Genomic DNA, 27,494 nt, shown 5'->3' with positions numbered 1-27,494 from the left:
AAACCACTACAAATGCCGGAGGAAAGATCACAGAAGCGCTTCACCGGAGGGTCCCAAGCACTGAGGATATCACCTAGACAGGGGACAAAACGTCTGCAACACAAGTTCCCAGCTCGGCGAACAGAACCACAACAACGAGCACCCGAGCTACAAATCTTCTCACAAACTTTGAACATTTACAGGATGCTTCTGCGCTTCAATGCTACACCATGGACTGTAGCGGCATCTATGACTATAATGCTGCAGTAAGGATACTTCTTGCTTAGGGACATGCACCAGTTCACACAGTGACCAGGCTGTATCTTTGGGGTCTTTGCATGCTGTCTTAGTACTCACATGTTCTGAATTTATCTGGATTTTTGTATCATCCCTGCCTTGCACTGCCTTTCCTTTAAGCACCTTGCCAGCTCAAATGCCAAACAAGACCCAAGTGACCAATGATGTGATACACCACCAAAATGATGGCAGCATAGAAAGTTGTCCAAATGAACACAAACATATCAATGAAGTGAACATCTTTGGAAGATGATCAAGCCTTTCATTTTATCAACCTGACACACCATACCGTTGGTATAAAATAAGCTGATAATCCCAAGAAAGACATGATTTTGGAAGTAGATGCATTGTAAAACAGCCTAGGTGACTGTCTTTTACAAGACAAAAAAACCTACCGTTTTTTGCTCAAAAGTACTACCATCTGCACAAGCCAACTATTCCAATATAAAGTGTGAGACGTTAGCTCCAGTACTTAGCATGATGGAATTTCACACATTCATCAAGAAATTTACCTGGCAAAGAGATCATTAATGGATCATGGACTAAATGCTGTGTTCAATGTCAACCTTACCAGACATAGCACTTGCATTTTTGAATAAAACGTTCATAGATTCCAGCTGTACTTCAGTGATTTAAGCAAAAATTATATGTTGATGGAACGCTGCATTGTTGAATTACAGTATTTCTGATGTTTAATCAAGGTTCCATTTGCTTTCTTAGGAAAACATAAAAGATTTTATGGCTTGAAAAGCATATGGGATTGGTGTGTGCCAACAATCAATCACCAGCATTAAACAGATTATCTGGTCACAAACCTCATTACTTTTTGTGAGATATTCCTGTGAGAAAATTGCCTGCTGTGCTTCCCTAAATTAAAACAATGGTTATGGGTGGATGTTTATGGGTTTCTGAGCATGTGGGTTATGGTGTGGTGTGTGGAAAAATCTGGTGACAAGTGCTGTAAGGCCCATCTCAATGTCAGGAGCAATCTGTGCCTTTTTTTTACTTTTTACAAAGATCATGGCAAGATTCTTGCTTGACAGAGGCGTGTTGCCAATTTGACAATGATTTATTGGTTGTTAATCTTCTTAAACCTTCTTAACTGCCCAATTGCTTCATTAATATTCAGTCTCCAGTTTACCAAACTCACCAACTCACTTGAACTCAGGAAATAGACTCAGTTCAGACTTGCTCTGAAAGACGTCCATGTTGGAAACCAGAATCCAAAACCTCAGTTCATTGCATAGACACCGGCCACACACACCCCATGTCCATACATTGGAATCTGCAACAGCCTCCAATAACCCTTACCGCACATCTCTGATTCACTTACCTTAGACAAGCCTTCGCTCAGGGTTTCAAGCATGGTAAGTCAAAGGTAGTCTCTGATACCAGTCCAGGCCCAGCGTGGGGTAGTCAATGTAAAAATTCTATCCTAATAAGAAGTACGGAATTGATTGAAAGGCAGTACACCATCCATTTTGACTCTTTGTCCCTATTGTGCGAAGCAGGTATTATGGGAGTTGAAATTGGGTGACACAGTTATTACTGTCTGCACAGGTGAGGAAGTCTCCTGAATGAGCAATGGAGTAGGCAACACAAGAGGGCACACAGCATTAGTGATTTTGGGTTGGGTGACAGCGAGTGGGGAAGAAGTTGCAAACAATATGAGAGTAATAAAGCATAAGCCTTAGCGGTAGGTGGGTTCAGTAGCAGAAAAGGTGAGGTATCAGAGAGAAGATAATAACATAGCACCACCGATTTTCCAATCCCTATTTCCTAAAAGATGCCTTGCTGGTGATTTGAGATATTAGAAACTCAAACTGCTTTGATATAAATTGTAATAAAATCATTCCGTTGCTGAGGAGTCAAATCCATCTCACTAATGAGCAACAATATTTTATTAATTATTTACACTTCACACATAAGTGGGTAAGAGAGAGCATTCTGCGAATCTTTCAGGCTTGGTGCTAGGCATCACTAATGATGTGCACTATTATTAGCATGAAGGGACTTACCATTGTTGTTCATAACCAGCATTGATGTTTGATATCCAATAAATTATAAAACATTTCAATATGCGTCAACTCCAGCTCACTTCAATAATTCTAATATACCAAAATCCTCAATAAAAACTGCACTATTAATGGACCTTTCCCTCACTCACTCCATCCCTCCAATTTATCAAGAAACCATACAAAACAATTTTTTCAGATGACTGTGGTGAGATGTTACAAATAAGGAATCTGGGCTCTCCTTTCTCTGTGGCATCTGAATTTTCCTATTTCAGACGGGGAGATACCACCAAATACTAAAAACCTTTTCGCGCTCCAGTTTGCTTTCGGCCAAGATAATTAATGAAAATCAGCGATTAAAATCTTTGGAAATACCTATGATTTTGTAGTAAGCCAGCGGGCAAAGCTAACACACCACAGCGCCGGACGTGGACACCCACCTCCCGGCGTTTGCAGCGGTGGTGCGCTATTGCCCATGCGCGGACGTGCGCCCCCTGGTCGTCACGAGAAGAAACGGTTTCAACCAACATGGCGCTGGAGTGTACAGAATGAAAGAGGAAAGAAGAAAGGGAGTACGAAAGGAAGGCCGTGTGATTAAATTTACCGCATGGAGAAACGGGATAAGCAGCTGGAGGAGTTTTCGAGAGATAATCGGTGTATCGGCACAAGGTGTGTCTGTAAACCTGCTCGTTGACCGTTTACGGTGAGGTTTTTGCTCCGAGCGCAGCTGGTCGTTGCTTATTGTGACCCTGGTGGAGCTGGGAGCTGGGAGCTGGGGCAGGAACTCACCGGAGTGGAAACGGGGCTGTGAACTGGGACAGAGAGGAACGGTGGGGTCTACTTCAAAAAGTAAACATATCAGCCAAAGAAAAGGTCAATACGTAATTCCGAGGTTTCTGTTTCAATTAAGCAGATTAATTTAGAATTAGTCAATTTAAATATAAGCTTTTTAACACCATCGCTGGGCTTTTGTTTAACGTTTCAAAAACACAACAGTTTTGTTCTCTCTTTGGATATTGAAAGGGTAGCGTTTTAAAATCTGTTAGGAGTAAGGCCAGGTAATTGGCTGTCTCATGTTCTTTTTCATTTTTAAGTGTTAAGGCTGATTCAGTCATTTCTCAATAAAGTCTCACTTGGTAAGGAGCAAGATTATACTTCACATTTACGTGTAACAAAGAAAATAACTTTTATTTGATACTTTCCCCTGTTAGGTCAATAGATAATGTCTTTTGAGGTTAAGATGAATTTGGAGTGTAATGCAAGGTTAACAAAATAATTAATACAAAATGAGTGATCAGGTGTTTGCAGGATATCTGAAATAAAAGTGGATCATTTTAGAAATACTCAGGACTTGCAGCATCTGCAGGGAGAAACTTAATGTTCCATGTCAATGGCATTAACATCAGAAGGCCATCAAACCAATTCTTAACACTTTTCCCATTGCTGCCAGACCTGTTGAATATAAAAACAAATTTTCTGTTTTTTCCTATAAAGTTAAACATGTTTATGTCAGTGAGATTGCAATATATGCATCTCACATTTTTCAGTTCTGTTGAACTTTGTTTATGAAATGCTTAATGTTAATTGTATTGTAGTTGAATATTTATGTTTGGGTAGTGAACATTAACCATGGATTTACTTGGGCCGTAGGCTGAAACTATGGCTGTTGGAATGGTCTATATTTGTAACGTGTTTCTGTACATAACAACACAAAATTCAACAAGATTAAACTCCAGTTCTGTCTTTCACTTGGTATTCTGGAGTAGGACACGGTAGTCGAGGATGATAGCTTAAAGGTGAAAGTTGGAAACAGAAGAAAATAAAGCTAAAATCTCAGTGCCAATTGGGGGAAATGGGCAGAGAGCAAATTTAATTTGATTGCTTTGTGTTTTCAGAGTTTGAACCACAAAACCAATTGAAGAATTAATTGGACACGTCATAGGTTATTACTCTGTTAAAGAGAAATCTATGTGTAGTGTTTATTTTGTGAGATGGATATCCATCTGTGAGATAGTGATGATGTTTAACTGATTTAACTGAAAGATGAAAATTTAGTTTGGGGATCCCTGGATCAGTGCAAAGATACTGCAGATTGGCAGGCAACTGGTTTTAACTGATGTCCAGTTCTTAAGAAAAAAACATCTCCAGATCAGATGTCTTCTGCCTTTAAAAAGATGGAAAACAGTAATTTCCTTCAGCTTCATGTCTCGGGTGACACAAACTTTATGGACTCAATGATTATCAATTTTTGAAAATAGTTCAGACACCAAATGCAGGCATGAATACAATGGCAGGATTTAAGACAGACAGGATGACGGTGAATGGCTCCTTTATCAGATCTGGTTCTTAGAACAAAAAACAAACTCAAATGACAGTAATGAGCAAATGAGCCAGGCCTAAGGAATGCTTAATGTGTACAGTTCTGGTGAGACACAAAACATTGTTTTGTGCTGATCTGCTCTTGAGTAAAGTGGCAGAGACCTCAAAATGACACATGATGATGATGAAAATCATGATGAATCTGAACAAGTTATACAGCTCATGAAGATTCTGACCCTACAGTGAATGTGTTAGCCATAGACTGTTAGCTGTGTTTGTTCTACAAAATTGGGGCAGCTTGCTTATTATGTTAGAAGTGAGATTTCCTGCAATTAAGCAATTTAAAAACAGTAAGTGCTTCAGGTGAGGTGAAGAACTACCTTGACACCACAAAGTAGAATTGTAATTCCAGGTGTAATAGCTTGAGTAAGCAATTTTCTAAGCAGTGATGTATTCTCTAGTGATATATACTGTTGAATAAACCTTCCATAAGAAACGCACATATTAAGTTTGAAGTGAAACATAAGATGAATATTTTTGGAATATCCGTTTATGTGCAATTTACCAAGTTAGGACATTGTATCCACGTAATAAAATCTGATGTTTGACATTAAACTTGAAAATGTCAGAAAAGATGTACAAAAATGTTACCGGGGTTGGAGGATTTGAGCTACAGGGAGAACCTGAATAGGCTGGAGTTAGTTTCTGTGGAGCGTCAGAGGCTCAGGAGTGACCTGATAGAGGTTTATAAAATCATGAGAGGCGTGGATAGAATAGCCGAGGTCTTTTCCCCAGGGTAGGGGAGTCCAAAACTCGAGGGCATTGTTTTAGGTGAGCAAGTGAAGGTGTAAAAGGGATCTGAGGGGTAACTTTTTAAGTTAGAGGATGGTGCGTTTATGGAATGAGCTGGCAGAGGTGGTGGTGTAGGCTGGTACAGTTACACCATTTAAAAGGCATTTAGATGGGTATATGTAGAGGAAGAGTTTAAAGGAAGATGGGCTAAATGCTGGCAAATGGGACAAGGTTAATTTAGGATATCTGGTTGGCATTGATGAGTTGGACTGAAGGGTCTGTTTCCATGCTGTACCCCTCTATTACTCTGACTCTATTAATAGTATCAGATAATAAGTATTAGAGATGAAAAGCAACTGATTTAAGGTTCCATAGACAAATTGCTCTCCCTCCTTGACAATGGTTAAAATCCTTCTAAAAGGTCCAAGTGTATTTGAATATGAGGCTACAAGTTATTTGAATGAAAAGTGTGCAATCAGTAAATGGTATCAAAGGATGCCATGACATCTAGGCACAAACTTCCATTGGCATGTGACATTAATGCGGTAGCTTCCCTGGACTGAGATGTATGGAACAAAACACAAATATTTTCATCCTATGTTGTATTGAAATTAATAATCAGATCAAATTGTCAGTAAGGGGAGGTTGGTGTAGTGGTGATGTAACTAGATGAATGCTTCGGAGCACCAAGTTCAGATCCTAGTATGGTAGCTGATAGAATTAATCTGAAATAAGCTCGTTTTAATAATCTTGACTTGAAATTGCTGCATTTATAAATAACCATATGTATCAGTCCTATCTTTATAAGAAAGGTGAGGAGTCATCCTTGCTGTTTTTGTTTTCATTTTTTCATGGAATGTGGCTGTTGCTGCTGAGGCCAACATTTATTACTTATCCTTGTGTCCTTGAGGAGGTGCTTCTTGGAACCTGCAATCGATTTGGTGCCATACATCTGATACCTTTTGTCTTTCTCGGTGGTAGAGGTCGCAAGTGTGAAATGTGCTGTTGAATGAGCCTCTGTGAGTTGCTGCAGTACATCTTGTAGATGGAGCATAGAGCTGCCAATGTTGGAATAAGTGAATGTTTAAGTTTGTGAATTTGTTGCCATTACTTTGTCTTGTTTGGTGATGAATTTCTGGAGTGTAGTTGGAACCTCTTTCGAGATAGAGTATTTCATATGAGTCTTTAAAATTTCCTTCAGCTGTGCTGTAAGCGTTTGACTCTTCATGTCTGTGCTGGCTCCCTAAGAGCAAGTCAGCTAGTCCAAATTTCTCATAGTTTTCCTGTCGTCCTACACTTATTTGGAATAAGGTGCAAACCAGATTTTAACCACTCATTTCATCAGAAAGTTTTTCTCACAATGCCTTTGTTGTTTGTGTCAATCATCTTCAGTCAGTAATTGCAGGGGAATTGGCTATAATCTTTTAGTCTTCCATAAACTTAGGGGTTCCAGAAGACTGGAGAATTGCAAACATTACTGCCTTGTTTGAGAGAAGTTGTAAGTGTAATCCCAGAAATTATAAATCAGTTAGTTTAACTTCGCTGGTAGGGAAACTACTGAAACAATTATTTAGGATAAAATTAGGAGTCACATGGAAAAGGTGAGTTGATTAGGAAGAATCAACAGTGTTTATAAAGGGGAAACTGTGTCAACCTTGCTGGAAATTTTGAAGAGGTAGCAGGTTTGATGAGGGTAACTCTGTTCATGTGGTATATGGATTTCCAGAATGTGTTTGATGGTGTTCCATGACAGACTAGTGTGCAAAGTTATAGATCATGGTATAAAAAGGACAGTAGCAACAAGGATGTTTAATTGGCTGAGTGGCAGGAAAAAGAGAGTAACAGTCAATGGATATTTTTTCAGGCTGGAGGAATGTTTGTAGTTGAGCTCTCCAGTGGTCAGTTCTGGGGCCCTTACTTTTCCTGATAGAAATTAATTAATTGCATCTTGGTGTGCAGGGGACAATTTCAAAGTCTGCAGATGTCACTAAATTTTGAAGAATTGTAAGCTGAGAGGAGGCCAGTATGGGATTCCAAAAAGTATTGATAAGCTGGGGGAGTACGCAGCTTGGCAGATGAGCTTCAATGCAGAAAAGTATCAGGTGATGTAATTTGGTCAGAAGAAGATTGAAAAACAATGTTAAATAAGAAGTTTAATTCTGAAGGTGATACAGGAGCAGAGGGACCGATGTGTATTTGTACAGATCATTGATGTGACAGTACAGGTGGAGAGAGCAGTATAGAGTCCCCTTATTAGGGACAGAGAGTAAGTGCAACAAGGTGCTTTTGAATTTGTACAAGACACGTGTTAGATCTCAGCGGAAGTACTATGTACATTAATTGATCAGATTGAATAAGTTACATAGAAACGTAGCAACATAGAAGAAAGCGAATGCAATGTTGTCAATTATCTCAAGAGGGTTGGAATATAAAAGCACTGTTGTGCTACTGAGACTTTATAAAGCTCTGGTTAGGCCCCATTTGGAGTACTGTGTCCAGTTTTGGTCCCCACACCTCAGGAAGGACATACTGGCACTGGAGCGTGTCCAGCGGAGATTCACACGGATGATCCCTGGAATGGTAGGTCTAACAAATGAGGAACGGCTGAGGATCCTGGGATTGTATTCATTGGAGTTTAGAAGATTAAGGGGAGATCTAATAGAAACTTACAAGATAATACATGGCTTGGAGAGGGTGGACGCTAGGAAATTGTTTCCATTAGGCGAGGAGACTAGGACCCGTGGTCACAGCCTTAGAATTAGAGGGGGTAAATTCAGAACAGAAATGCGGAGACATTTCTTCAACCAGAGAGTGGTGAGCCTGTGGAATTCATTGCCACAGAGTGCAGTGGAGGCTGGGACGCTAAATGTCTTCAAGGCAGAAATTGATAAATTCTTGATGTCACAAGGAATTAAGGGCTATGGGGAGAATGCGGGGAAGTGGAGTTGAAATGTCCATCAGCCATGATTGAATGGCAGAGTGGATTCGCTGGGCCGAATGGTCTTACTTCCGCTCCTATGTCTTATGGTCTTAAGATAGGAGCAGATGTCGTTCATTCAATCCCTCGAGCCTGCTCTGCCAATCAATGTGCCATCAGGTCTGATACCCTAATATCTTCCTTCACTCCTTCCTTCCTTCCTTCCTTCACTCCTTCCTTCCTTCCTTCACTCCTTCCTTCCTTCCTTCACTCCTACCTTCCTTCCTTCACTCCTTCCTTCCTTCCTTCACTCCTTCCTTCCTTCCTTCACTCCTACCTTCCTTCCTTCACTCCTACCTTCCTTCCTTCACTCCTACCTTCCTTCCTTCACTCCTACCTTCACTCCTACCTTCCTTCCTTCACTCCTACCTTCCTTCCTTCACTCCTACCTTCCTTCCTTCACTCCTACCTTCCTTCCTTCACTCCTACCTTCCTTCCTTCACTCCTACCTTCCTTCCTTCACTCCTACCTTCCTTCCTTCACTCCTACCTTCCTTCCTTCACTCCTACCTTCCTTCCTTCACTCCTACCTTCCTTCCTTCACTCCTACCTTCCTTCCTTCACTCCTACCTTCCTTCCTTCACTCCTACCTTCCTTCCTTCACTCCTACCTTCCTTCCTTCACTCCTACCTTCCTTCCTTCACTCCTACCTTCCTTCCTTCACTCCTACCTTCCTTCCTTCACTCCTACCTTCCTTCCTTCACTCCTACCTTCCTTCCTTCACTCCTACCTTCCTTCCTTCACTCCTACCTTCCTTCCTTCACTCCTACCTTCCTTCCTTCACTCCTACCTTCCTTCCTTCACTCCTACCTTCCTTCCTTCACTCCTACCTTCCTTCCTTCACTCCTACCTTCCTTCCTTCACTCCTACCTTCCTTCCTTCACTCCTACCTTCCTTCCTTCACTCCTACCTTCCTTCCTTCACTCCTACCTTCCTTCCTTCACTCCTACCTTCCTTCCTTCACTCCTACCTTCCTTCCTTCACTCCTACCTTCCTTCCTTCACTCCTACCTTCCTTCCTTCACTCCTACCTTCCTTCCTTCACTCCTACCTTCCTTCCTTCACTCCTACCTTCCTTCCTTCACTCCTACCTTCCTTCCTTCACTCCTACCTTCCTTCCTTCACTCCTACCTTCCTTCCTTCACTCCTACCTTCCTTCCTTCACTCCTACCTTCCTTCCTTCACTCCTACCTTCCTTCCTTCACTCCTACCTTCCTTCCTTCACTCCTACCTTCCTTCCTTCACTCCTACCTTCCTTCCTTCACTCCTACCTTCCTTCCTTCACTCCTACCTTCCTTCCTTCACTCCTACCTTCCTTCCTTCACTCCTACCTTCCTTCCTTCACTCCTACCTTCCTTCCTTCACTCCTACCTTCCTTCCTTCACTCCTACCTTCCTTCCTTCACTCCTACCTTCCTTCCTTCACTCCTACCTTCCTTCCTTCACTCCTACCTTCCTTCCTTCACTCCTACCTTCCTTCCTTCACTCCTACCTTCCTTCCTTCACTCCTACCTTCCTTCCTTCACTCCTACCTTCCTTCCTTCACTCCTACCTTCCTTCCTTCACTCCTACCTTCCTTCCTTCACTCCTACCTTCCTTCCTTCACTCCTACCTTCCTTCCTTCACTCCTACCTTCCTTCCTTCACTCCTACCTTCCTTCCTTCACTCCTACCTTCCTTCCTTCACTCCTACCTTCCTTCCTTCACTCCTACCTTCCTTCCTTCACTCCTACCTTCCTTCCTTCACTCCTACCTTCCTTCCTTCACTCCTACCTTCCTTCCTTCACTCCTACCTTCCTTCCTTCACTCCTACCTTCCTTCCTTCACTCCTACCTTCCTTCCTTCACTCCTACCTTCCTTCCTTCACTCCTACCTTCCTTCCTTCACTCCTACCTTCCTTCCTTCACTCCTACCTTCCTTCCTTCACTCCTACCTTCCTTCCTTCACTCCTACCTTCCTTCCTTCACTCCTACCTTCCTTCCTTCACTCCTACCTTCCTTCCTTCACTCCTACCTTCCTTCCTTCACTCCTACCTTCCTTCCTTCACTCCTACCTTCCTTCCTTCACTCCTACCTTCCTTCCTTCACTCCTACCTTCCTTCCTTCACTCCTACCTTCCTTCCTTCACTCCTACCTTCCTTCCTTCACTCCTACCTTCCTTCCTTCACTCCTACCTTCCTTCCTTCACTCCTTCCTTCCTTCCTTCACTCCTTCCTTCCTTCCTTCACTCCTTCCTTCCTTCCTTCACTCCTTCCTTCCTTCCTTCACTCCTTCCTTCCTTCCTTCACTCCTTCCTTCCTTCCTTCACTCCTTCCTTCCTTCCTTCACTCCTTCCTTCCTTCCTTCACTCCTTCCTTCCTTCCTTCACTCCTTCCTTCCTTCCTTCACTCCTTCCTTCCTTCCTTCACTCCTTCCTTCCTTCCTTCACTCCTTCCTTCCTTCCTTCACTCCTTCCTTCCTTCCTTCACTCCTTCCTTCCTTCCTTCACTCCTTCCTTCCTTCCTTCACTCCTTCCTTCCTTCCTTCACTCCTTCCTTCCTTCCTTCACTCCTTCCTTCCTTCCTTCACTCCTTCCTTCCTTCCTTCACTCCTTCCTTCCTTCCTTCACTCCTTCCTTCCTTCCTTCACTCCTTCCTTCCTTCCTTCACTCCTTCCTTCCTTCCTTCACTCCTTCCTTCCTTCCTTCACTCCTTCCTTCCTTCCTTCACTCCTTCCTTCCTTCCTTCACTCCTTCCTTCCTTCCTTCACTCCTTCCTTCCTTCACTCCCTGCGTGCCCATCTCAAACATGATCTCTCTATCCATAAGAGCTATATCTACCTCCCGTCTGAAAACAATGTTTTGACCTCAACCACTTTCTTTGGTAATGAATTCCAAAGCCTCACCCTTTCTGGGTGAAGAAATTTCTCCTCATCCCATCTAAAAGTTAAAATTCTAAATTGGAGGAGTGCCAATTTTGATAGTATTACTCAAAAGTTGATTGGCAAATATTTGCAGATAAAGGAACAGCTGGAAAGTGGGAAGCCTTCAAAAATGAGACGAGAGTCCAGATACAGTATATTTCCTACTAGGGTGAAAGACAAGGTTGGTAGGTGTAGAAATGCTGAATGACTAAAGAAATTTAGGTTCTGGTCAAGAAAAAGAATGAAACATATGACAGGTATAGACAGCAGGGATCAAGTGAATCCCTAGAGAAGTATAAGCACAATAGGAGTATACTTAAAAGGGAAATCAGGATGGCAAAAAGGGAAAGAGAGAGCTTTGGCCAACAGGTTTAAGGAGAATCTAAAGGATTTTAACATGTACATTAAGGACAAAAGCGTAACTGGGGAGAGAATAGGACCTCGTAAAGATCAGCAAGGCCAACTGTATGTGGAACCGCAGGAGATGGGAGACATTCTAAATGAGTATTTTGCATCAGTGTTTACTGCGGAGAAGAATATGGAAGCTAGAGATCTTGGGGAAATAAATAGCAGTATCTTAAAAAGTGTCCATATTACAGAGGAGGTGGTGTTGGACACCTTAAAATCCATAGAGGTGGACAAATCCCTAGGATCGGATCAAGTGTACCCTGGAACTTTGTGGAAGCTAGGGAAGTGATTGCTGGGCCCATTGCTGAGATATTTGTATCATCGATAGCCATGGGTGAGATTCTGGAAAACTGAAGGTTGGCTAATCTGGTGGTAAGGAAAAGCTAGGGAACTATAGATGGTAAGCTTGACATCAGTGGTGGGCAGGTTGTTTCTGAGGGACAGGATTTATACATACTTGGGAAGGCAAGGACTGCTTAGGGATAGTCAACATGGCTTTGTGCGTGGGAAATCGTGTCTCATTAACTTGATTTGAGTTTTTTGAAGAAGTTGATGAAGGCAGAGTGGTGGACGTTGTCTGTATGGACTTTAGTAAGGCATTCAAAAAGGTTCTGCGTGGTAGACTAGTTAACAAGCTTAGATCATATAGAATACAGGGAGAACTAGCCATTTGCATACAAAATTGGCTTGGAGGAGGAGACTGGGTGGTGGTGGAGGGTTCCTTTTTTGGTCTGGAAGTCTACAACCAGTAGTGTGCCACAAGGGTCGGTGTTTCGTCCATAATGTTTTGTCATTTATATAAATGATTTGGATGTGAATATAGGAGTTATGGTTAGTAAGTTTGCAGATGACACCAAAATTGATGGTGCAGTGGACAGTGAAGAAGGTTACCTCCGAGAACAACGGAACCTTGATCAGATGGGCCAATGGGCCAAGGTGTGGCAGATGGAGTTCAATCTAGATGAATATGAGCTGTATTTTGGTAGGGCAAGTCAGGGCAGGGCGAGTGTTGCCAAACAAAAAGACCTTGAAATGCAGGTTCATAGTTCCTTGAAAGTGGAGAGGTAGGTAGACAGGGTAGTAAGGTTTGGTACATTTGCCTTTATTGGTCAGTACACTGAGTATAGGAGTTGGGAGGTTATGTTGTGGCTGTACAGTACACTGGTTGGGCCACTTCTGGAGTACTGCGTTCAATTCTGGTGTCCCTGCTATAGGAAAGATGTTGTGAAACTTGAAAAGGTTCAGAACAGATTTATAAGAATGTTGCCAGGATTGGAGGGTTTGAGTTTAGGGAGAGGCTGAATAAGCTGGGACTATTTCCCCTGGACCGTCAGAGGTTGAGGGGTCATCTTTTACTGGTTTATAAAATCATGAGGGGCACAGATAGGGTGAATAGCCAATATGTTTGCCAAGGTGGGGGGAGTCCAAAACTAGAGGAAGTAGGTTTAAGGTGAGAGGGTAAAGATATAAAAGGAATCTGAGGGGCAGCTTTTTCATGCAGAGAGTAGTATGTGTATGGAATGAACTGCCAGACGAAGGGGTGGAGCTGGTACAATTAGAATATTTAAAAGAATCTGGATGGATATGTGAATAAGGATGTAAAGAGATACAGGCCAAATGCTGGCAAATGGGACTAGATTAATGTAGGATAGTTTCTTGGGTATGGAGGCTTTTCAGGATATTGCTTTTCATTTCCCCAAGTTCTCTAGCTTCCCTGTTCTTCTCCACAGTAAACACTGATGCAAAATACTCATTCAGAACGTCAACTTTTTTCTATAGTTCCACACATAAGCAGCCTTGTCGATCTTTAAGGGGTCCTATTCTCTCCCTAGTTACTCTTTTGTCATTAAAGTATTTGTAGAAACCCTTTGGATTTTCCTTAACCCTATTTTCCAAAGCTGATTGTTCCCTTTTTGCCCTCCTGATTTCCCTTTTCAGTGCATTCCTACTGCCCTTATAATCCTTTAGGGATTCACTCAATCCCTGCTGTCTACATCTGACATGCTTTCTCCTTTTTCTTGACCAGAGCCTCCACTTAGAGTCATAGAGATATACAGCACAGAAACAGACCCTCCAAATCAACTTTTCCATGCTGGCCAGATAGCCTATCTAAATCTAGTCCCATTTCCCAGCATTTCGTCCATATCCCTCTAAAACCCTCCTATTCATATACACATTCATGTGCCTTTTAAATGTGGTAACTGTATCAGCCTCCATCACTTCCTCTGGTAGCTCATTCCCCACACACACCACGCTCTGCATGAAAACGTTGTCCCTTAGGTTCCTTTTAAATTTTTCCACCCTCACCTTAAACCTCTGCCCTGTAGTTTTGGATTTCCCCACTCTGGGCAAAATCCTTGCCTATCTACTATATCCAATCACTTCGTGATATTATAAACCTCTGTAAGGTCACCCCTCAGCTTCTGATGCTCCACAGAAAATAGCCACAGCATATTAAGCCTCTCCCTATAGCTCAAACCCTCCAACCCTGGCAACATCCTTGTAAATCTTTTCTAAACCCTTTCAAGTTTCACAATATCCTTCGGAACTGCACACCATACTGTAGAAGTGGCAGAACCAAAGTCCTGTTCAGCCACAACATGACCTCCCAACTCCTATACTCTATGCACTGACCAACAAAGGCAAGTGTGCCAAATGCTGCCTTCACTATTCTATCTATGTACGACCTCTCTTTCAAGGAACTATGAACATGTGCTCCAAAGTCTCTTTGTTCACCAACACTCCCCAGAACCTTACCATTAAGTGTATACATCCTGTCCTGATTTGCCTTTCCAAAATGAATCATCTCACATTTATCTAAATTAAACTCTATCTACTGCTACTCAGCCCATTGGCCCATCTGATCAAGATTCTGTTATACTCTGATTCTCTAGTCATTCAGCATTCCCTACACCTACCAGCCTTGCCCTTCATCCTAACAGGAACATTCTATCTCTCTGCACTCTTGTTATGTCATTTTTGAAGGTTTTCCACTTTCCAGCCAATCCTTTACCTGCCCCAATCCAGTTTTGAAAGTTCTTGCTAATACCAACAAAATTTAGCCTTCCTCCAATTTTCAAACTTTAACTTTTAGATCAGGTGTATCATTTTCCATAATTATTTTAAAACTAACAATATATGATCACTTGCTACCCCATTGACACCTCAGTTTATTGGCATTCATTGCAAGAGGATTTGAGTACAGGGCCTTGGTGAGACTACACCTGGAGTGTTGTGTGAAATTTTGGTCTCCTGATCTGAAGAAGAATATTCTGGTTGTGAAAGAAGTGCAGGGAAGATTTACCAGCTAGATTTCTGGGATGACCAGACTGACATATAAAGAATGTTTGAATTGTTTAATGGAGTTTAGACAATTGAAGTGAGAATCTTACAGAAAGTTGTAAAATTCTAACAAGATTAGAAAGGGAAACCCAAGAAAGATGTTCCTGATGACAGGGTGTTCAGAACCAGCAGTCACAGTCTAAGGATACAGGGTAAGCCATTAGGGACTGAGATGAGAAGGAATTTCTTCACCCAGAGAATGGTGAACATGTGGAATTCTCTGTCACAGAAAGTGGTTGGGGCAAAACATTTAATATTTTCAAGGAAAATTACATATAGTTCTTGAGGGTAAAGGGTTCACAGGGTATAGGGAGACAGCACAAATGGGATACTACATTGGAAGACCAGCTATTATCATCATGAATGGCAGAGAAGTCGAAGTCTCAGAGGACCTACTTTTGCTACTGTTTTTGATGTTTCTATGACAGTTCCATTACTGTCACTGGGTTAGAATCCTGAAATTTCCATTTCTTAGCACTGTAGGTTTACCTACTTCTTGTGAACTGCAGCTATTCAAGAAGGCCACTCACCAAAACCTTATCCAAGACAATTGACAATGGAAAATAAGTGATGTCCTAGTTATCAATGCTCGTGTCTTATGAACAAATATTGAAAAGACTTATCATGACAGCTTAGTATGTTTCAAAGTTTAAGGTATCTTCAAATTTGAAAGTCTCTTGCATATTCAAATCTAGGGTCATCACTTTTTCTTCTTTCAATCAGCCAACTTGTGCATGCTGAACAAAAAGAAGGATAGTGAGCATGGTTAAAATCTGAAACAAGAATGGAAAATGCTGTAAATTTTTGTCAGGTCAGGCAGCATCTGTAGAGAGAAAACCAGAATTTAAATTTCAGGTTGATGACCTTTCAGAACTGGCAAAATTTTAGAAATAGATTTTGACTGAGATGTGAATGGGACAAGGACAAAGGGATCTGTGACATTGTGGATTAAAGGAGAGTGAATGACTCTGAGCCTATCAAAGGGAATAATCAAAAGCAAAAAATAATTCAAAGAAACAAAAGATGAGCCTAGAGCAGGTGTGTTGCTGTTTGAAAGTAAGAATAGAAGAAAAATTGAACTGCAGAGGAAGAGACAGCAGAGTTCACAGTCATGAAATTATTGAACCCTGTAATGAAGGCTGTAAAATGCTGAATTAAAAGATGAGATACTTTCTCAAAGATAGAGATGCCATTGTAAAAAACAAGGTAGAATGTTAAGTTGTGGGGTTCACTCTTGCTTCTGGACTGAATGGACAGTGTCGTGACTGCTGTCTCTGCAGGCTGAAGTACACCACCTTGTCGCTTCAGGAGTCTGCTCAGGCCACAGATTGTCCGCGATTTGAACAGTTTGGGTTTTGGATTTGAGATTTGAACTGGTTTAGACAGATTTGAATAGCAATGAGCACATGTTGGTGTATAAAACGAGCTTCTGGCCAGAATTTCGTTCTGTGAGGGATAGAAGTTGGGAAAAGGGGAGATCCTACACTACTAAACCAAGAGTCGAATGCACTAGTAAGATATTATCACAGAATAAAGAAGCCCAGGAGGATGGAAAGGAGGTGAAAGGCCTCAGGTATTTCCACTGTGATAAAGTGGGACATGTAAAGTCACAGTGCTGGTCGTTAAATAAAGGCACTATGGGAAAAGATGTGGTAAAAGAAGCTAAGCTAGTGTCATTAGTGAAGGAGACCCCAAGGAGAGCCGAGGAGCTGCAGGAGTGCACAGCCTAGGCAAGGGCCAGGTATGGAGTTAGGACCTGATCTCTACAAAGAATTCACCTCTGTGGGTAAAGTCTACTCAGAAAGAACAGGGGGAGAAGGACAAGAACATATAATTTTGTTAGACACAGGATCTAACCAGTCACTGATAGTAAGGGATGAGCGAATATGCACTGTTTGTGATTTGTTACCTGAGAGAGTGGTAATTTGTGGGACAGCTGGACAGAAATTTTAGCATTCCCCATGTAAGATCAGGTTGGAGCGCCAGCTCAAGACTGGGGAAGTTACAGTGGGAGCGATTTACACAGTGTCAGTTCCAGGAATTCAGTTTATTCTTGGGAATGATTTGGCAGGATCCAAGGTGGGAGTGACACCGCTTGTTGTGGGGAAGACCAAGAAACTGAGGGGTTAAAACAAAACTATCCTGATATTTTCCCAGACTTTGAAGTAATCAGATCCCACTATCATAAGTCACAGTATGTAGTGAAAAGTAAAGAGAAAGATGAAGGAGTTGAGGTTCAGTTAGTGGATACCCTGTTTGATGTAATGGTGCAGGAAAAACCTGAACAGACAGAGGGTCAGACAGAAGTGTTTAATCCTGAAAGGCTAAGTAAAAATGCCAGATAGAAAAGAAAGGTATCTGGTATGTCATGTGAACATGTTGAAACCATATTAGTTACTGTCCTGCAGAGTGAGCAGTCAAATCCAGATGATGTGGATTTTGATGTGTCTCAAAATAGATTAAAAAATGAAGAAGTCCTTGAGAGGGATAGATTAGTAAGCTGTCTGTCTCAGGAGCATAGAATGCAGGTGAAGGTGTTACTGCAGTATAAGGCCATATGTAAGAATCAGATGGGGAGGACTAATGCTATTGTGCATGAAGGAGACTTTGGAAATACTGCTCTGATAAAACATCTCCTATCAGCTTAATCCTTTCAAAGTCAAACAGGTCTAAATGGAGGTGGAGGACATGCTTGTCAAGGACATCATCAAACCAAGCCAGAGCGAGTGGAGTTCGCTGATTGTCTTAGTTCCCAAACTGGACGGGACTCAACGATTCTGCATAGATTATCGGAAGGTCAACACCAACACAAAATCGGACGCATCCACTTCCTAGATTGGAGGACTGTATAAAAGTCACCAGTTACATAACCAAGTTGGACTTAATGCGTCGTCACTGGCAGGTACCTTTATCAGAAATGGCGAAAGAAATTTCTGCATTTGTCACCCCAAATGGGCTTTATCACAGTGGCTCTGTGGTTAGCACTGCTGCCTCACAGCACCAGGGACCCCGATTCGATTCCCACCTCGGGTAACTGTCTGTGTGGAGTTTGTACATTCTCCCCATGTCTGCATGGGTTTCCTCTGCGTGCTCCAGTTTCCTTTGGCAATCCAAAGATATGCAGATTAGGTGAATTGGCCATGCTAAATTGCCCATGGTGTTAGGTTCATTAGTCAGGGGTAAATGTGGGGGAATGGGTCTGGGTGGGTTACTCTTTGGAGGGTCGGTGTGGACTTGTTGAGCCAAATGGCCTGTTTCCACACTTGAGGGAATATGATCTGAGGGGAATCTAGTCTAACCAATTTAAAGTAATGCCCTTTGAAATAAAGAATGCTTCCGCCACATTCCAAAGACTCATGAACAGAGTTGTGGCTGAGTTAACAAACTGTGTGCAGTCTATTTGGGCGATGTAGTGATCTTTAGTAAATCCTGGAAAGATCACATGGTACAGTTGGCAGAGGTCTTTAAATGACTACAAGAAGCAAAACTGGTAAACTTTAAATAAAACTGAATTCGCGAAAGCAGAGGTGACGTTCTTGGGCATAACATCGGGTCATGGAAGGTTGACCCCACGGAATGCAAAGACAAAGGCCATTGAGGAATTTCGCGACCAATCTCAAAGAAAGAGGTGCTTCGATTCTTAGGACTCAGCAGATTCTTTCACAAGTTTGTTCCAAACTTCAACAGTGTAGTGGCACCATTAACCCATTTGCTGAAGAAGAACGCAAAGTTTCAGTAGATAGAACAATGCCAGGAGGCATTCGACCATTTGGAATCAATATTAACCACCAAACCAGTTTTGCCTACACCAAACTTTAAAATATTTTGAAAAGTCACCATTGATGCTAGTGACATAGGAGATGGATCTGTACTCCTACAGGAAGATGAGGATGGGATTGAAATACCAGTTGGTTACTTTTCGAAGAAGTTCAACAACCACCAGAGGAAATACTCCACAATCGAAAAAGAACTGTTGAGTTTGGTACTGGCTGTACAACATTTTAATGTGTATGTCACGAACAATGTGTCAGAGACGGTGGTGTGCATAGATCACAATCCTCTTACGTTCTTAGTTTCATTGTCTTTAAAGTTCTATTTTGTTGGAGTCTTATGTTACAGGCATGTTACGGATCATAAGAATGTAATCACAAATGCATTATTGCGGATTTAACTGATAAAGTTTAGATGTAATTTATATTTATTTAATATTATATATGGGAAGAAGTTAAGGTGAACTTATATTAAAGTGTCTGTATGTTAGGGTAATATATTTAAAGAATAGAAAAAAAAGAAACTCTCTTTTCATGGTTCATTTTTCCCTTAAGGGGGAGGTGTTATGAAGACATGGTTTTACTGTACCTTTAAGAAAGTTAAAAGCTGGCAGAACTACCTGACAGCACCAAATGTTCTGAACAAGATACAATGTAACCATTGGTCCAGCAGCTGGTTGCCTGGAGACAAAAAAAAAATTTGAATTAGGCCAATCAATTTAAATTATACCCCAAAAAATACCAAACTCCAATCAAATTTGAATTTAGTATATTGACAATATTAAAAGTCCAATGACACAATCTGATGCTTTGGGGATATAAGACCGGGAAAAAAATTGAACACTTTGGGGAGAACTGCCAAAAGACCAACAAATATAGGCTGCTAGTCAAAACTCTGAGAGGTATCTATATAGAGAAGGAGTTTGCACAGAGAGAAACATCAACACCGTAAGCAGGAATGTAAGGGCCACACTGTTCGCAATTTAGTTCTGAGGGAGGGCCGCACTGTCAGGAGTTTAGTTCTGAGGGAGAGCCGCACTTTCATGAGTTTAGTTCTGAGGGAGAGCCGCACTGTCAGGGGTTTCGTATTGAGGGAGAGCTGCACTGTCAGGAGTGTAGTACTGAGAGAGGGCCACACTGTTAGCAGTTTATTTCTGAGGGAGGGCTGCATTTTGAGGAGTTTAGTTCTGAGGGAGGGCCGAGCTGTCAGCAGAGAGAAACATCTAGAGAGCAAATCTACAGAGGAAGATATAAAGAGAAGATTCGACTGCTGGCTGGCTTTGAAATTTGAATTTTTCAGTAAATCTTAATCAAGGGCTTTATCGGACTAGTATTATAGAAGGAAAAGTAAAAGATAGATTAGAGGAAGGAGTTGTAAATAGTTGTTAATTAATATGTTATACTTTAAGAAATAAAGTGAACTTTTACTTAGTCTCTCAAATTTTCACAGATGACTGTGTAGGGTAAATCTTTTCTATGTTGCTAGTTTAAATTAAACAGGAAGGTTTACCCCGTGACATACCACATGTCAAATTGTTATGACTAGACCATTGTCTATTAAAAAATAGAATATATGTAAGAACCAAAAGTAAAATGTGGCAGGATTCCATATTTTGAGACTCAAAGAAAAATAAGCAAGAATGACTAAATAGGTATAGGTATACTAAACATGGGTAATGTTTCTAACTTACTGTCAGCATGTATTTGATCATTAGATTCAAGCATTCAGGAATAACATGGGGTAAATATGAGATCATAGACAAACTGTGGTTCAACACCCCACAAATAAATTGTGCAGTCAAGACAGATCTCATCCAAATGTTAGTGGCACTGTGGGTTACTGAATTCAGTGAAAATTCTGTCTTCTAAACAAAGGAATTTAAATTCTTCTCTTTCAAAAGATCCAAATGTTGAACAACCTTTGATAGGTGGAAAGACAAGTTGTGAAAGGGATGCAAACATTTTAGGGAAGTATTGATAGATTAAATAAATGGGCAACAAGATGGAAAATGGAGTATCATGTGGAAAAATGTAAAGTTCATGTTGGTAGGAAGAGCAAACAAACAGGTTATTTAAATGAAGAAACATACTGCAGAAAGCTGCAATAAAAAGGGACTTGGGGGTGCTCATGCATGAAACACAAAACTAGCACACAAGTGCAGCAGGTAATTAGGAAAGCTCATTAAATGTCAGCTCTCACTTCAAGGCAGTTGGAGTATAAGAGAAAGGAAGTCTTATTGCAACTGTATAATATGCTGGTCAGATCATAGCTTGAATACTCTGAGCAGTTTTGATCCACTTATTTAAGGAAAGATATTATTTTGTTGGAGGCAGTTCAGAGGAGGTTCACCAGGATGATTCCTGCTATGGAGGAATTGTCTTTTATGAGCAAAGGTTAAGCAGGTGCAACTCTCTTCACAGCACCTCAAATTCTGAAGTAGCCTACATCTAAATGCAGCAAGATCCAGACTGTACCCAGGCTTGGGCTGAGAAGTGGCAAGTAACATTTGTACCACATCAACAATGACCATCTCCAATAAGAGACTACCTAACCAGCACCCTTGATGTTCACATTACGGCACTGAATTCCCCATTATCAATGTCCTGAGGGTTACAGTTAAGCAGAAACTGAACTGGTCTCGCCATATAAATACTGTGTTTAGAAGGGCACATCTGAGGCAAGGAATACTGCATTGAGTAACTTACCTCTGATCCCACAAAGCCTATTCACCATCTACAAGGCACAAGTCAGGAGTGTGATGGAATATACCACACTTGCCTGGATGAGTGCAATTTCAATAACACTCAAGAAACTTGACATTACCCAGGACAAAACAATCCATTTGATTGGTCCCTTGACCAAAAACATCCACATCTGTCTCCAATAATCAATTGCAGTACTGACTACCGTCCACTTGGGGATCTGTTGAAATACACCAAGGCTTGCCACAGAGCACCTTACAAACCCATAACCACTTTGACCAAAGGGCAAAGGCAGCACATACATGGGAACACTGCCACCTGAAAGTTCTCTTCCAAGCCACTCACCACTCTTAACTTGGCAATATATTGCTGTTCATTCAGTGTTAGTGGGCTAAAATCTTGGAATTCTTTTCCAATGACATGAATTTACCTATACCTCATGGATTGTAGCAGTTCAAGCAGTGTGGGCGGCACGGTGGCACAGTGGTTAGCACTGCTGCCTCACAGCGCCAGAGACCCGGGTTCAGTTCCCGCCTCAGGTGACTGACTGTGGGGAGTTTGCACATTCAGTCGCCAGGTGCTCCGGTTTCCTCCCACACTCCAAAGATGTGCAGGTCAGGTGAATTGGCCATGCTAAATTGCCCATAGTGTTAGGTAAGGGGTAAATGTAGGGGTATGGGTGGGTTGCGCTTCGGCGGGTCGGTGTGGACTTGTTGGGCCGAAGAGCCTGTTTCCACACTGTAAGTAATCTAATCTAAAGAAGGCAACTCACCACCACCTTCTCAAGGACATCTAGGAATGGACAAAAAATGCTTGCCCAGCCAACAACCAAGCCATCCCACTGTTTGTTCTGTACCCCTTTTCTGACGTGACTATAATTTTCCTAAATTCTCTGCTTTCTTCCATTTCCTGAGTTACAGCTGTTTCTAATATTATTTATGTCCTCTCCAGTGAAGACTAATGCAAAATACCTGGTCAATATATTCGATGTTTTCTTTTTGATAATCAATTCCAGAGACTCTTGTTCTATAACTTACTTTGTTGCCTTTTCTTAAATATTTATAGAAACTCTTGCTAGCTTTCTTTCTTTCTTACTAGCTTTCTACTCTACTTCCTTTCCTCCTTATTAATCTTGTTTTGTTTTGTTGTATTTTACATTCTGACCAATCTTTTGACCTGCTATCTATCTTTGTGCATTTATGTGGTTTTTGTTGAGTTTAAAAACATCTGTAGTTTTTGCTTAGGCAGCCACGGATGGTGGGCCCTTCCCTTCAAATTTTTCTTTCTTTTCAGAATGTATCTATTTCATGTATTCTGAAATATTCCCTTAAATATCTGTCAGTTTATCTCTGTTGAACTATATGTTAATCTAATTTGTCAATTCACTTCTTTCATACCCTGTTAATTGCTATTGTTTAAGTTTAAAATACTAGTCTTGGACCCCCACTACTCTCCCTCAATATGAATGTACAATTCAATCATATTATAATCATTAAACAGGAACACCTGCACTGTGAAGTCACTAATTAATCCTTTCTGTGCAACAATAGATCTCATAAAGCCTGTTCTTTGGCTTCAGACGATGCTATTCTAAGAGTCATAGAGATGTACAGCACAGAAACAGACACTTCAGTCCAACATGTTATGCCAACCATATAACCTAAACTCAATCTAGTTGTCAGCACTTGGCCCTTATCCCTCTAAAACCTTCCTATTCATACACTAATCCAGATGCCTTTTAAATTGTTGCAATTGTACCAGCCTACACCACCTCCACAGGCAGCTCATTCCATGCATGCACCACTCTCTGCGTGAAAACGTTGCCCCTTAGGTCCCTTTAAAATTTTTCCCCCTAAACCTATCTCCTCTAGTTCTCGACTCTCCCACCCGGGGAAAATAACTTGTATATTTATCTTATCCAGGACCCTCATGATTTTATAAACCTCCATTAGGTCACCTCTCAGCCTCTGATGCTCCAGGAAAACAGCTCCAACCTATTCAGCCTCTCCCTATAGCTCAAACCCTCCAGCCCTGGCAACATTCTCATAAATCGTTTCTGAACCCTTTCAAGTTTCACAACAACATCCTGATAGGAGGGAGACCAAGGTTGCACAAGGTATTCCGAAAGTGAACAAATGATCGTCCTGTACAGCTGCAACATAACCTCCCAACTGCTATACTCAATGCGCTGACCAATAAAGGAAAACATACCAAACACCGCCTCCACTATCCTATCTACTTGCGACTCTACTTTCAAGGAACTATGAACCTGCATTCCAAGGTCTCTTTGTTCAGCAACACTTGCCAGGACTTTACCATTAAGTGTGTAAGCACTTTCCTGATTTGCCTTTCCAAAATGTAGGAGCTCTTTTATCTAAATTAAACTCCATCTGCCACTTGTTGCCCTATTGGCCCATCTGATCAAGATCCCAGGAAGTATACTGAAAACATTCTATGAACTCCTCATGTCGGCTATCTTTAAAAATCAGATAAGTAAAGTCTATATGTAGGTTAAAATCCCCCCCGATTGTCCTTGTACCTTTTATGATTAAGTGTAAATTATCTTCAAACTATATTTGCAGCAGAGTTATGGCAGTGGTGTGAAAGACTCCATATGGTATTGTTTTTTGTTTGTACTTGCTTACCATTTCCCAACAACTCCAGTTTTCCTTTTTCATTCTGGTTTGTAACTCCCTTCCTGACCTTGTCATCACAATGTCTAACATCTTCCAACCTCTTTACCCCAGTAGCTTTCTATTCCTCAAACCCTTTGTACATTTCTTGTCTTCCTTTTCCTAATCATTGATTGCTACACTTTGAGTCACCCAGGTTCCATTCTCTAGAACTTATCAAACCACCTGGTTGTATACCTTCCACTTTGAAGACCTTAAGATTCCTTGACTGCTTTTGGTCACCCCTTCTTGTATCTTCTCAGTTTACTTACATTCATTTATTTCTGATTACACTTGAATTGCCCTAGGACATTCTCCTGTCAAGAATATTATCACAACTCTCACTGATATCTGCAGCATAGTCAGCATAACTGAATTTATATGGCTCATTTTTCCTTGAGTTTGGCGAAGTCAGTGGTGTAGTTGTGATGTCACTGGCTAAGTTATTCTAAAGATTGTGTTAATGCCTGTGAGAATCTAGGTTCAAATTCCTCACGCTGTTGGAATTTGAGTTAAGTTAAATCTGGAATTACAAAGCTAGACTGAATAATTGTCACCATGAAACCGTCATCATTAGGTATTAAAACCCATCTGGTTCACTGTGTTTTAAATAAACAAAACTACCAACTTTACCTGTTCTGGCCTATACATGACTCCAGACCCACAGCAGTATGGTTGCCTCTTATCTGTCAGAAATTGATGACTGAAGTGTATAAGAACTAATTCACTCAGAGGGCAATGAATCTTTAGAGTTCTCCACCCCAGAGAACTGTGAAAACTTAGTCATTAATTAATGTCAAGACAGAGTGATATATTTCTAGTTATTAAAGATATTAAAGAATATGAGGATAACACAGGAAAGTGGCATTGAGATGGATATTATGTGTGGGAAACCATTTTACAAATTTGGTTGAGTTTTTTGAAGAGGTAACCAAAAAGATAGATGAAAGCAGAGCAATAGACATTATTTACATAGACTTTAAAAAGGCCTTTGACCATTCCCGCATAGTAGACTGGTTATTAATGATCGATCAATTGGGATCCAAGGCGAGAGAGCCGTTTGGATTAAAAATTTGGCTTGATGGTAGAAGACAGAAGGTGGTGGTAGAGGGTTGTTATTTGGACTGGAGGCCTGCGACCAGTGTTGCGCCGCAAGGACAGATCTGAATCCACTGACTTTTAATTTCTGTCAACGATTTCAATGAGACTATAGGAGGTATGGTTAGTAAGTTTGCAGATGACATGGAGTAGCAGGTGGAGTTTAATAAAGATAAGTGTGATGATGTTGCATTTTGGTAAAGCAACCCAGTGCAGGACCTGCACAGTTAATGGTACGACCCTGAGAAAGTTGTTCAACAGAGGGACTGAGGGGTGCAAGTTCATAGTTCCTTGAAAGTGTTGCCACAGGCAGACAGGCTGGTGAAGAAAGCATTTGCTGAAACTTTATTGCTGGAACAGCACAGCAGGTCAGGCAGCATCTAGGGAACAGAAGATTCGACGTTTCGGGCACATGCCCTTCTTCAGGAATTCCTGCTGTGCTGTTCCAGCAATAAAGTTTCAGCTTTGATCTCCAGCGTCTGCAGACCTCACTTTCTCCTCGAAGAAAGCATTTGGCACGTTTGCCATCATTGGTCACAGTTGAGTGTAGAAGTTGGGATGTCATGATGCAGTTGTACAAAACATTCTCCAAGTCACTTTCAGAATACTGTGTACAATTCTGGTCGCCATTTTATAAGGAGCATGTTGTTAAATTAAAAAAGGTACAGAAATGTTTACAAGGATGTTGCTGGGACTGGAGGGTTTGATTTATAAGGAGAGGCTGCATATGCTGTGACTTTTGTCCCTGGAGCATCAGAGGCTGAATGCTGAGATTATAGAGATTTCTAAAATTGAGGGCATAGGTAAGGTGAATAGACAAGGTCTTTTTCAAAGGGTAGTGGAGTCCAAAACTAGAGGACATTGTTTTGAGGTGAGAAGGGGGAAGATTTAAAATGTACCTGAGAGGAAACATTTTAACATAGCAAGTGGTGCTTTTATGGAATGAGCTGCTAGAGGAAGTGGCAAAGGCAGATACAATTACAATATTTAAAAGACATTTGGACATATGTATGAATGGTAAAGGTTTAGAAGGATAGGGGCCAAATGCGGGCAAATGGGACTAGTTCAGTTTAGGATACTAGGTCAGCATGGACCTGGTCAGACCGTATTTGGAGTATTGTGAACTGTTTTGGACCCCATATCTCGAAGGGTGTACTGGCCCTGGAGGATGTTCAGAGGATGTTCACAAGAATGGTCCCAGGAATGAAAAGCTTAATATATGAGGAACATTTCAGGATTCTGGGTTTATACTTGATGGAATTTAGAGGGGGGATTTAATTGAAGCATACAGAATACTGAATGATCTAGACATAATAGATATTGGAAAGACGTTTCCATTGGTAAGAGAGATGAGGACACGAGGGCACAACCTTAGAGGAAAGGGAAAACCTTTTAGAATGGAAATAAGGAGAAACTTCTTCAGCCAGAGAGTGGTGAATCTATGGAATTCATTGCCACAGTAGGCTGCGGAGACCAGGTCAATGAGTCTATTTAAGACTGCGATAGATAGGTTCTTGAGTATCAAAGGGATTAAGGGTTATGGGGAGAAAGTGAGAGAATGGGGTTGAGAAACGTATCAACCATGATTGAATTTCCTGCTCATATGCTGCCTGACCTGCTGTGCTTTTCCAGCACCACACTCTCAGCTCTGATCTCCAGCAGCTGCAGACCTCACTTTCTTCTAGTTGATGGGCTGAATGGCCTAATTTCTGCTCCTACGTCTTATGGTCTTAAACCACTGCTGCTGAAATTTATTACAGAAGTATATGATACCGTCATTAGATAAATCTGAATACAAAGATTGAAAGTGCCAATTTACAGACTGTGGAGGCTCAGAAATTTTCGTTTTCCATGTGTGTTGTGGCTTGAAATTTAATGGAGAGTTGATAATTGAGGAAGTTGATGAATTCATCTAATTCTACTGTTATGGGAATTTAGGTATTACATATGAGGAGAAAGTGAGGTGCTCGAGATCAGAGTCAAGAGTGTGGTACTGGAAAAGTACAGCAGGTCAGGCAGCATCCAAGGAGCAGGAGAATTGACTTTTTGGGCAAGAGACCTTCATCAGGAATGAGGCTTGAGAGTTACAGGGGGTAGAGAGATAAATGGGAGGGGACTAAGGCTAGGGGTGGGGTTGGGGGGGTAGCTGAGAGTGCGATAGGTAGATGGACATGGGGATAAAGGTGATAGGTTGGAGAGGAGAGTGGAGTGGATAATTGGGAAGGA

At 41.4% G+C, this 27,494-nt stretch overlaps 1 protein-coding gene across 2 annotated transcripts in view; it reads left to right on the top strand.

The window, feature by feature from the left end:
- Nucleotides 1–2,813: 2,813 nt before the first annotated feature.
- The window catches only part of apc (APC regulator of WNT signaling pathway), a 199,985-nt gene continuing 175,304 nt past the window's right edge, over nucleotides 2,814–27,494 (top strand). For both annotated transcript variants that reach the window (XM_043710645.2, XM_043710626.2), the window contains exon 1: nucleotides 2,814–2,960. The gene's annotated coding sequence lies outside the window, so the exon portion shown is untranslated. The remainder of the gene's footprint in view (nucleotides 2,961–27,494) is intronic.

This window comes from Chiloscyllium plagiosum, unplaced genomic scaffold, assembly GCF_037043375.1.
Source record: "Chiloscyllium plagiosum isolate Xiang-an unplaced genomic scaffold, Cpla_swu_hap1 HiC_scaffold_2, whole genome shotgun sequence".
Classification (NCBI taxonomy): Eukaryota; Metazoa; Chordata; class Chondrichthyes; order Orectolobiformes; family Hemiscylliidae; genus Chiloscyllium; species Chiloscyllium plagiosum.
Note: the sequence above shows the minus strand (reverse complement) of the source record. Positions and strands in the feature narration are given on the sequence as shown.